This window comes from Prionailurus viverrinus, chromosome X (assembly GCF_022837055.1).
Source record: "Prionailurus viverrinus isolate Anna chromosome X, UM_Priviv_1.0, whole genome shotgun sequence".
In the NCBI taxonomy this organism is placed as follows: domain Eukaryota; kingdom Metazoa; phylum Chordata; class Mammalia; order Carnivora; family Felidae; genus Prionailurus; species Prionailurus viverrinus.
Window position 1 is genome coordinate 28,586,750 of NC_062579.1, and position 12,354 is coordinate 28,599,103.

At 37.3% G+C, this 12,354-nt stretch overlaps 1 protein-coding gene across 1 annotated transcript in view; it reads left to right on the plus strand.

Annotated features, from left to right (window-relative positions):
* Window positions 1-12,354, plus strand: part of CFAP47 (cilia and flagella associated protein 47) — a 566,656-nt gene that overhangs the window by 356,740 nt on the left and 197,562 nt on the right. The gene's annotated exons all lie outside the window — the stretch shown is intronic.

Sequence of the window (12,354 nt, forward strand, 5' to 3'; positions counted from 1 at the left end):
AGTGTGTGTTTATGGTAGGAAATGCAGGCTGACTACAGTTAGAAATACAGGCAGACTTTGATGGGCAGAGTTTTGTTTTATTTCTTATTGCAGTGGGAGCCGTTGAGGATTTCTGAAGGGCATGAGTCAACAGAGTGTTAAAAAGAAAAATCTAGAGGTAAAATATAAAACAGATGGGAGGGGCAAGAGAGGGCAGTTAGGTCTGAGAGATCCTTTAGGAGCCTTTAGTGATATTCTAGTTGATTAGTTCTCAGTATTTGTGCTTCTTGAGAAAAGAGTTTAATGGCAAGTAGTTTAGATGAGAGTTGATTACAGGCAGCACTCTGAAAGAATGGGAAGGTAAGATGCTGAAGGGACAAAGTCAATAAAAGTAAGCTAGATAAGAGACTACTGCTGAGACCTGGGGAAGCTCCCTGGGAAACTTGGGAGAGAATTGTCACACCAAAGGGCAAGCAAATTGTGGTAATCATCCCTTTACTCTAATCCATCATTGGCTAAAGTTTGCTCTTAGGGCAAATTCCCATGGCAGTGACTCAATCCCCACTGGAAAAGTCATAGGAAACCAGTGCTGTATATGAGAACTGTCTGCAGAGGAGATTTTTGTTGGGCACTGAGAGTATACCACTAAAGTGGGGATCATGTCTTATTGATTGGTAGGTAGAAATTTTGAAAAACGGATGGATTTGGAATTTTCACAGTAGCCTACAGTGAGCTACAGTCATGTTTTCAAGTGTGTGATGTGGAGAATTGAATTTGAATGCCTCTCTGGCAATGGAACAAAAAGTGCAGATTTATCATTTTAAGTGAAAGTTAAGGGCTGACTGCCTAGACCAATGATAGTGGATTAAAAAAACAGAGGGGCACTTTTCAGAGAAATAAAAATGGGAAATGATGCTATAACATCTTTGGCTTCCAGAGATTCAAACTCTGAGATGAGAGATTGGCAGGACATTTCTTAGGGTATATATTATGATCAACCCTTGGGAAAGGAAAGGTAAGAAGGTATATTGACCAGGGGAAGAAAGAGGTTGGGCTTCTTGACAGGCCCAGTGAAGGCTTTTAGTCAACTCACTTGGGGCCTTTTAAGCTAGGATGGCCCTTTGGAGTCGTCCCAAGTTAGGGGAAGGAGACTGGGGCCTTTATGCTGCTGTGTTGATTGGTCATTAAAAGTAGACTACATGTGGAAGGAGATTTGACCTTGGATGAGGCATTTTTTTTTTTCAAGTCAAGGCAATGCCCAAAGAGGACTGGCCTGATTTTCATACTCCAGTTTCATTCCCTGTAGCTACAGAAGTTCGTCCTTCATTCCTGTCAAGGAATGTGGTTGATGCAATACAGTGTCCACCACAGCTGCATGTGATGAACATTGGATATGGAGAGATGAGGGAGAAAGGAGAGTCGAATGTGCTTCTGAGAGTAAGCAACACTAAGGAAGGTGATATAATTAACTGTGAGATATGTCAACTATACTTCCTTTTAAAAATAGTTTCTTAGGGGCACCTGTGTGGCTCAATCAGTTAAGCGTCCGACCCTTGGTTTCAGCTCAGGTCATGATCTCATGGTTTCTTGAGTTCGAGCCCCACATTGGGCTGAGAGCTAACAGTGCAGAGCCTGCTTAGGATTCTCTCTCTCTCCCTGCCCCTCCCTGGCCTTCTCGCTCACTCTCTCTCTCTCTCAAAATAAATGAATAAACTTAAGAGAAAAAAAAACAGAAATGTTATAGAATGTTTATTGTTATTACTGAGATATTAAATTAATTTGATAAAATCTCAGTTATTTTCAATTATAAGGTTTTATTTTTTGGAAGTTATGAATATAGAACCACAATTTAACAGGTCACTAAGAACATTGATTCTTACTATTCAGAAGTATAATTAAAACTAATGAAATCTTCTGGTAAATTTTGGGGGAAAACTGGTTTTCCCTGCATCCAGCACTGCATTGGGCTCTATGCTAACTTTGTGGAGCCAGTTTGGGATTCTCTGTCTCTGTCACTGTCTCTCTCTCACTCTGTCTCTGCCCTTCCCTCACTCATGTGCGCATACTCTCTCTCTCAAAAATAAATAAACATTAAAAATATTTTTAAAAAGGATGAATATCCAAAATATATAAAGAACTTATAATAGCCAACACCCAAAAAGTAAATAATCCAATTAAAACTAGGCAGAAGACATGAACAGCCATTTCTCCAAAGAAGACACCCAGATGGCCAACAGACACATGAAAAGATGCTCACCCTCATTCATTATCAGGGAAATGCAAAGCAAAACTACAGTGAGATATCACCTCACACCTGTCAGAATGGCTAAAATCAAAAACACAAGGAACAACAAGTTTGGAGAGGATGTGGAGAAAAGGAATACTTGTGTGCTGTCGGTGGGAATGCAAACTGGTGCAGCCACTGTGGAAAACAGAAAGGAGGTTCCTCAAAAAGTTAAAAATAGATCTACCCTATGATCCAGTACTGGCACTACTGGGTTTTTACCCACAAAATAGAAAAACATTAATTCAAAGGGACACATGCGCTCTTATGTTTATAGCAGCATTGTTGACAATAGGCAATTATGGAAAGCAGCTTAAGTGTCCATCAACAGTTGAATGGATAAAGAAGTGGTATAAAGAAAGAATGAAATCTAACCATTTACAATGATATAGATGGAGGTAGAAAGTATAATGCTAAGTGAAATAAGTCAGAGAAAGATACCATATGATTTAAGTATGTGGAATTTAAGAAACAAAACAAATGAAGTGTACCTGGGTGGCTCAGTCGGTTGAGTGTCTGAATCTTGGATTCAGTTCACGTCATGATCTCATGGTTCATGAGTTGGAGCCCTGCATCAGACTCCAAGCTGACAGTGCAGAGCCTGCTGGAGATTCTCTCTCTTTCCCTCTTCTCTGCCTCTTCCCTGTTCATTCTCTCTCTCTCTCTTTCTCTCTCTCTCTCAAAAATAAATAAACTTTAAAAAAGGAACCACGCAAAGGGGGAAAGAAAGCAAACCGAGAAACGGTTTCTTTTTAAAAATTTTTTTTATTTATTTTTCAGAGAGAGAGCATGAGCAGGGGAGGGACAGAGAGAGAAGGGTACAGAGAATTCAAATCAGGCTCTGTGCTGTCAGCAGGGCTTGAACTCACAAACCGCAAGATCATGACCTAAACCAAAGTCAGATGCTTAACTGACTGAGCTACCTGGGTGCCCCAAGAAACAGACTCTTAACTACAGAGAATAAACCGATAGTTATCAGAAAGGAGGTGGGTGGGGAAATAGGTGAAATACGTGAAGGGAATTAAGAGTACATTTATCTTGGGGCGCCTCGGTGGCGCAGTCGGTTAAGCGTCCGACTTCAGCCAGGTCACGATCTCGCGGTCCGCGAGTTCGAGCCCCGCGTCAGGCTCTGGGCTGATGGCTCAGAGCCTGGAGCCTGTTTCTGATTCTGTGTCTCCCTCTCTCTCTGCCCCTCCCCCGTTCATGCTCTGTCTCTCTATGTCCCAAAAATAAATAAACATTGAAAAAAAAAAAAGAGTACATTTATCTTGATGAGCACTGAGTAATCTATAGAATTGTTGAATCACTATATTGTACACCTGAAACTAATATAACAGTGTATGTTAACTGTACTGAAATTAAAATTAAAACTTAATATGAAAAACTGACAAAAAATTTTAAAAAATCATTAAAAATTAAATTTAAAAATTAAAAAGAAGTGATCAGTAGGATCGATTTATTAGAGAAGGAAACCCCAGTTTTGTTTATTTGAAAATTATCTTTTTATGTCAACAAATTTCAGAAAAATGGAAAAATATTCAGTCAGTCAACCTAGATATGAAAACACATGACCTTAGGAGTGCCTGGGTGGCTCAGTCAGTAAACTGTCTGACTCTTGATTTTGGCTCAGGTCATGATCTCACAGTTTATGGGTTTGAGCCCCATGTTGGGCTCCAAGCTCACAGGATGGAGCCTGCTTGGGATTCTCTCTCTCTCCCTCTGTCTGCCCCTTTCCTTCTCTTGCACTCTCTTTCTCTGTCTCAAAATAAAGAAATAAACTTAAAGAGGAAAAAAAAAAAGAAAACACGTGATCTTAAAGGAAAATAGAGACAGACGAAACCAAGCAAACAAAAAATACTATGTATGAAGGCATGGTAGAAATCCTGTGTTAATGACTGAATGCATTAAAACATGATGGCTTAATTCTCTTCTTCATAACTAGATAGTGACCTAGAATGCAAAAAGCATATATTACTGTCCATTATTACAGGATTAGTATGTAACAAAATATAGAGATGTAGTAATAACCTGTTGCATGTTCATAGTATGGAAATACACAGCTAAATTTCCATTTGTCTCAGATAGAAGTTTGAGCTTTTATACAAGACTAATATTTAGATGAAAATGATTAAGCTTAAAAGCAAATGACTGGGCTTTAGTGGTTAGCATATACTTTAGTAACAATAATCCTTAAATTTATTTTGATTGCAATAACAGTGTGTTTCATGAATATGATTTAGAGATAGCTATAATCATACATGTTGGCAATATAGAGCAAGTCCTAACATTGCACTAAGAAAATGAACTTGAACGTGTAAAAATTAAGTTTGTATAAGTTTATATAACCTACATATCACTTTTTCTAATAATTTTCTCCAGTTCTTTAATAATCTACATAGAGCACATGTGTCTCTGGAATAACTGTTCTTAGGTTCTTATGAGGCTGCCACATGGATCAGCTCACTGCCCTCCAGCTTGTGAATATCAGCATTATAATATAACTTTAAAAAGCAAATTTTAATAACAAGCAAGAGACGTTTTCAACTTGTAGGGATACCTCTTGATTCCCTTTCTCTGATGAGAGATGAAGGGCTAAGAAGCTAAATAATTAATTTGGGACCTGGAAGTCTTCAACTTGTTGGGATTTTCAACTTGTAGGGATACCTCTTGATTCCCTTTCTCTGATGAGAGATGAAGGGCTAAGAAGCTAAATAATTAATTTGGGACCTGGAAGTCCAAAAATATAATGTGAAACCTGGACCCCAGCCATGTAAATGTGGCCTTTTTAGCTCAGGGTTTTGTTCCCTGATTCTCAATTATGACCCCAAGATCCAAGACTCCAGGCCACCACAGACTAGCCCATATTCCACAACAAATGTCATTTCCAGTGATGACCCAAAACATGGGATCCCTGTTCCTAGCTTGTGTGTGCATTTAACTTAAAATTTTCAGTTGAGAGAGGATTCTCTGAACATCTCTTCCAACGTACTGTAGAAAAGACAATCTCTAAATTTTTTAAAACAACTTTTATCTAATTGTTAATTAGTATAATTATTTTATTAATCTGGGTCTAAGACTTGATAATTAACCCTTATGAACTCTTACTTTTTCATCTCCAAGGAAAAAGTCTTTATAAATTCTTAACAATCGTTAATGACATTTACTTGTGACTAAAAGAAGGGGTGGGATGAACTTGAGTAGTTGAGTATCTTACCTTTGTCCACAGAATTGACAGACCTACAAAAGAGAAAGGCAATAACAAGGATCATTTAATGAATTATAAGTCATTTAATTGTATGAGCAAAAATTAAGCTGAAATAATTTAATGTATTAATCATGGCATGTTGGCCTAAAATAACCTCTAAACAGCAAGAATATTTTTGAAAGTTTATTTATTTTGAGAGAGAGAGAAAGCACAAGTGGGGGAGGAGCACAGAGAGAGGGAGAGAGAGAGAGTCCCAAGTAGGCTCCACCCTGTCAGGGCAGAGCCTGATGCGAGGCTTGAAACCATGAACCGTGAGATCATGGCCTGAGCTGAAGTCAGATGCTTAACCAAGCGAGCCACCCAGGTGCCCCAACAAGAATATTTTTATACCTAAAGCTAATGCAATGTTATATATCTATTATATCTTCAGTAAAAATATTTTAAATATTAAAGAATATTTTCATATAGCATTTACTCACACTGCCAAATGTTTAGATGGTATAGAACACTCTATGAGCACATTTCAGTGCACTCACCAAGGTGTGTTGTTTAGTCCACATTACAAAACTAAATATTGAGAATCCACGTTTAAAGTGGTTTCCACTCATATTAGTAAATTTAGTCTCTACCCTGAACATGCATGATAGTATAGTCTGAAATTCTTTTTTATTATCCATGACCCTTGATAATATGGTAGCTCCAGAAAGTAGGTAGCAATGATCCATTTTGATGTAGCGGACAATTCCCTTGTATTTTTTCAATAGGAGCTTCAAGTGCTCTTTTACTTTCTGAAAAGTGATTGTATTCATTCAGTTCAACACAATTGCAAATTACAGCTAAGATTCATTTCTGAAAATTTGCAGTTCGGAATTTCTTACACTAGAATGAAATCTGTTATGACACTGGCACAAGAAAGCCTCGTCCAAACAATTGGAAACAAGCTTTTAGTCAGCTTTGCTAAAGACTTTACAAAATTTTTGCCATAAACTTCTGTTTAGTGTCAAAACAAAACGTTTAATGTGTGCACAATAAAGTTCCTATGTTAGGCCTATGTTTGAACAAGATAGAAGTCATCTTTATATTTAGCATTCTGCTACTCTCTGAAATTATACTCTGTCCAGAAAGATGTATATTACCAGTTACCATCTTTAACATACAAATTAAGTTCAAAATCTGATTTCTAATACTGTATGTGATAAGAAACACTGCTTGTCACATGTGTCTTCAGAGTGTGATGCTGAGCAAAAGTAGTGTTACTCAAATTGTCATTTTTCATTTAAAGCTTAGGCAGTATATTCATGTAACCACCACATTGCGGTGGCAAAATTGCATATCTTTTGCTATTTTACTGTTTCCTATTTCGTTCCTACTTACTACTGTATTCCTATTTTTCTATTTCTTATTTTACTGTGTTGCAAAGGAATACATTCAGAAGTCAAACATGACTTCAGCCTCCGATTATATCATTCTCTGGTTGTGTGACCTTGACCTCACTGAATGTCACTTCTCATACATGTAAAATATTGATGGTGTTTAATCTTTCAGGGTGGTTATGGGCATTAAGTGAGAATATATGAAAAGTGCTCATTGAGTAGGTGCTCAGTTAATGTTTAGCACATTTAATATACTAACTCCCATTTTTAAAATTTCCTAATATGATAGGGATTTACAGGAGGATTTATAGCTCCTATTATCCCCAGTCTTCTTAGTCTGTCTCAATGAAAGTGACAGAAACTTGACTGAAACTGAATTTGGATTTTACTGGCTTGTTGCCATCAGCAATATGGCCTGCCACATAGTCGTATAGGTTTGAAGAACAATCAGATTCCACTGGTCTTCAAAACAAATGTCGGTTGTATAAAGCATTTTCTTGCTTTCTCAGGTGAAGGAAATGTTTTGCAAAAGCAGATCCTTGAGGCTTTGTGGAGAGAATGAGTTGGGTTTGCTTGGATCCTCTCCTGCTCTCTTGGCCTCTCCTCTTTGCTTTGACCATCTCCACTTCCCCATGCAGCCTGTGGTCTGATGTTTCATGACAGCTTTAGCCATCCGTGTGGTATTACCCTTCAGGGCTTGGGAGCACTCAACTGTGTCTTCCTGCTCCCGTCCCCCAGATCAAATTCTAGTCTCAAGCCCCACTCGGGTTATTGGTTACAGATAAATTCATTCATAGTGCTAGATCAGTGAGTGATGTATGCTCTGTTTTCTGTCTTTATGCTAGATAATTTGTCCTTTGACCTCTAGACCAACATCTGGCATCTAGTAGCAGGTATCTGGTCACTATTGAATGTAAGAAGCAATACATTTCAAACATAAAATTGTTTCTAATATACTTTAGAAATTACTTGGTAGTGCAACAGAAGTGCAGTTAAAATATGAGAACAACAATTTATAAACTTGGAGAAAAACATAAATTCGATAACTGCATCTACTCTATTAAGCAAAAGGAAGACACTCTTGCATCTCCAGTGTTTGTCACGAGGCCTCCATTTATTTGGCCCAACACTCACTTGTAATTCTTGATTATTTATTAGAAATAGTTTTTCCTGGGAGTTCAAAGTAGGCTGTTGATGCTCTATTGCATATAAATTCAGGTTGTTCTTTATATTTGAATTTTGAACTGCTAAGATACATGTAGCATTGTTACCAAAAAGAAATCTTTCTCTTATTCTATGTGTGAGTATGTGTGTGTGTGTGTGTGTGTGTGTGTGTGTGTGTCTGTGTGTGTGTGTCTGTGTGTGTGTCTGTGTGTCTGTGTGTGTCTGTGTGTGTCTGTGTCCTACTTTACCAGTCAAAAGAATTTGTGTATTTTATGAGGACTTGTTTACAATAGACGGAAAATATGATTTCCTAAGTCATTGGTGTTTCTCATGTAAGATTTTTGCATGAGAATCTCAGTTATATGGGGTGCCTGGGTGGCTCAGTCGGTTAAGCCTCCGACTTCGGCTCAGGCCATAATCTCACAGCTTGTGAGTTCAAACCCTGCGACAGGCTCTGTGGTGACAGCTCAGAGCCTGGAACGTACTTCAGATTCTGAGTCTCCCCCTCTTTCTGCCCCTTCCCTACTCATACTCTGTCTCTCTCTCGCAAAAATAAATAGGGGCATCTGGGTGGCTCAGTCAGTTGAGCGTCTGACAGCGGCACAGGTCATGATCTATCTCAGAGTTTGTGAGTTCGAGCCCCACATCAGGCTCTGTGCTGACAGCTCAGGGCCTAGAGCCTGTTTTGGATTCTTTGTCTCCCTCTCTCTGCCCCTCCCCCACTTATATTCTCTCTCTCTCTCAAAAATAAACATAAAAAATAAAAATAAATAAATTATAAAACATTTTAAATACTAGAAAAAAAGAATCTCAGTTATAGGGCATTATATAAATAATTTATTCATACATTTTCATGAAAATTTTTAAATTCTAATCACCCTTCAAAGATGCTTTTCTAATATGTAAGGAATCAAGGAAAACCAGTGGAGGTTAGTAGGGTTTGAAGATCATTCAGAAATTCTGAAACTAAAACTCTTTTGGGGGGGGGCATTTCATTCTTTTTTTCTTAACTTGGAACATCAAAAAATTTTAAAAATACTTGTGAACATTTGCCTTTTACCCTCTGCATTTTTGTGAAAAGCAATCTCCCCCATTTTATTGCTCGGATGAGGCCTAAGGATGCTTTTTAATATGAAAATTCATTATTTTATGTAGAAATTACTTCTAGAAATAAATTTAAAGTATAATTAACAAAATAAATAAAGGCTTTACATGGAAGTTTAAGAAGCCACCCCCACGAAGCAGTGAATTCAAACAAATGAGGAAATAGTTGCATTTGATATCAGTGAAATAGACATGAATACATGGAACAGAGAGATGTAGATGGATAAAGGTGACAAGATAGATAGATAGATAGATAGATAGATAGATAGATAGATTCAAGTGTTCTGGATACCTGAATATGATGGCTTCATTAATTTTCCTGCATTAATTATGTCATTCATGATATTGCCTACTGCGAAAAGATACCCATAGTTGGCTGTGAACTTCCCTTACACATCCCACTTACACAGTACATTCACTTAGGGGTGACCCTTCTCAAATCCTATTGTTATCTTGCTGAGCAGTGTTAAGTATAATATCTGAAATACAAAGTGTGCTATGTATTTACTTATATTACAGAGAGAGAGAGAGAGAGCATGAGCAGGTGAGAGAGGCAGACAGAGAGACAGAATCTTAAACAGGCTCCATGCTCAGCACAGAGCCCGATGCAGGAATCAATCCCACAATCTGGGGTCATGGCCTGAGCGGAATAAAGACTTGGACACTCAACCAACTGACCTACCTAGGCATCCCCAAAGCGTGCTTTTTAAACAGTTTTATTGTGGTTTAATTGATATACAATAAGCTATCCATATTTAAAGTATATAGTTTGATTCTTAACACATGCATAGAGCCATGAATCCGTTGTTACAAATCAGATAATGAATATAGGTCACCCCACAAAGTTTCCTCTTGTCTCTTTTTAATGCTTTTACCCTCCTCTCCCCTCACGCCACAAGCTACCCTTGCCCTAGGCAATCATTTCTCTGTTTTCTGTCACTATATATACATTTCATAGCGTTGTATATAAACTAAACCACACAGTTTAACCCTTTTAAGGGATTGTTTTCTTTTATGCAACATAATTATTTTAAGATCCATCCACAGAGTGCATGTATCAATACTTTATTCCTTTTATTACTGAGTCGTAGTCCATGGAATGGATAAGCCACAATATGCTGCTGTACTTACCTTTGATGGACATTTGGGTTTTTCCACTTTTTTTGGTAGTTATCAGTAAAGCTGATATGAACATTTATACATAAATCTGTGTGTGGGCATATACTTTCATTCATCTTGAGTAAATCACTTATATGTGGAATGCCTGGATAATATGGTAGTTGAATTTACAATGTTTAAAGGAGTAACTGCCAACAGTATCTCAACGAGATTGTCTCTCTTTCCATTCTCACTTGCACTGCATAAAAGTTCCAGTTCCTCTATACCCTTGACCATAGTTTATAGGATTGGCCATTGCAATTTGATCGATTTTCATCTGTGTGTAGTTCAGTTGCAGTGTGGATTTACTCTACATTTCTGTAATGAATAATAATGTTGAGCATGTTTTCTTGTGCTTTTTTGACATCTATAGGTCTTCTAACGATATGCTTTTTCAAATCTTTTGCCCATCAGTTCCTGTATGTTGGGTGGTTTCTTTTCTTATTGCTCAATTTTTAGGCTTTTTCAAATTTATTCTGGATGCATGGGTTTTTTTTTTCAGATATGTGGTTTAAAATTTTTTCTTCCAATTTGTGATTTTGTTTTAATTTTCTTAATGGTGTCTATCGAATTACAGAAGTTTTTTTCCTACCTATATTGACGGATAATTGAAAATAAAAATTGTATACATTTAAGATGTTCACTGTGACGATATGATATATGTATACATCCTGAACTGGTAACAGAAGTTTTCAGTTATAATGAAATGAAATTTATCACCTTTTTCTTGCATGAATCAGGAAGAAACATGTGTCCTTAATGGCAGTCTGGATTGTTGCTGCTTTAAAGTTTTGCCCCAGTAATGAAAGCATAGGTTCTTCCTAAGCAAAAAAGTAATCAGCCATCCTTTACAACAGAAATCTGAATCCTGTAGATTTTATTAATCCTTTTTGTCGTATATGTTACACATTTCAAAAATTTGTTATATAAACAGCAAACAGCATAAAACCACAGAAAAAGAAAATGGAGCCTAGAGGGCTACAGTTGGGCACTAGGCTACTATGCATTTTATCATAAAAATAAGGCGCTTAAATGGAGTAGAAAACAAGAGCTGTATTGTACATAGAATAAAAGCAGATATGGCCACAACACTGGACTCTTTATCTCTGTTCTTCATTAGCCACCAAATTTTGTTTTTCCACCTTGCCTTTTGGTCCCCCAGAGAGAAAATACAACAAAAGAAAATGAGTTAGGAAGGTGGTTAAAATGAAGTAAGAAAAAGATAGAAGAAGGAAGGATTAGCAGAGATTTCCTCAGGCTTTCCTCTTTAGTCTTGCCACTCAGATTTCATAGGATGGTATAGTAGAGAAACAAAACAATGAAAATTCATTCAATCATGTGTGGTATAATGTGCGTAGAGCAGATATGTATGAAAACACTTCTTGACAGAATTCATGTCCCTCCAAGAAATTCACAAGTTGATACAAGCCCAGCCATACAGAAAATTTCCTTAAACACAGTATTCCTCATTAGCAATAGGGAGTGGTGAAGCATGAAGCCAATGGAAGGAAGAGGGTGGGTGTAGGGAGACCAAGTGCAAAGAGGCCAAAGACCTTGCCAGGTTTAACTGTTGTCATGGAAACTTGTTTTTGGAAGTTTTCTAAGGGGTGAAATAGTTTACATAATCAGTGGGCAGTATCTGAAACCTATTACTCTAGGCCAAAAATAAATGTTTTGTAAGTATGTGAGTTACTTTGCTATTTTTCCATGCAAAAGCCCACTTACTCTGTGGTGTATTTGGTGATATTTAGGCATGACTTAATATGCCATTTTCTGTATTCTACGTTTGGTAAATACATTTATGTATTATTTATGCCTTTGTCACTTACTATGTGACCTGGAATGAGTTACCCAACCTTCTCTACAGCCCAGCTTGCTGAACTTGAAAATGAGTCCAGTGAGGAATTAATTTATACGTTTATTAAAGGAGTTCAATAGGTAATGAATGGGAGGCATTTAGCATATACCTAACACAGAGTAAGCATTCAATAAATGATTTCACATTGTTTTCAAAAGGCTAACCACTGGTACTAAATTGCATTGCTCAGGCTTTAAACTTGAGTCTGATATTGATGTTTTACAAGATA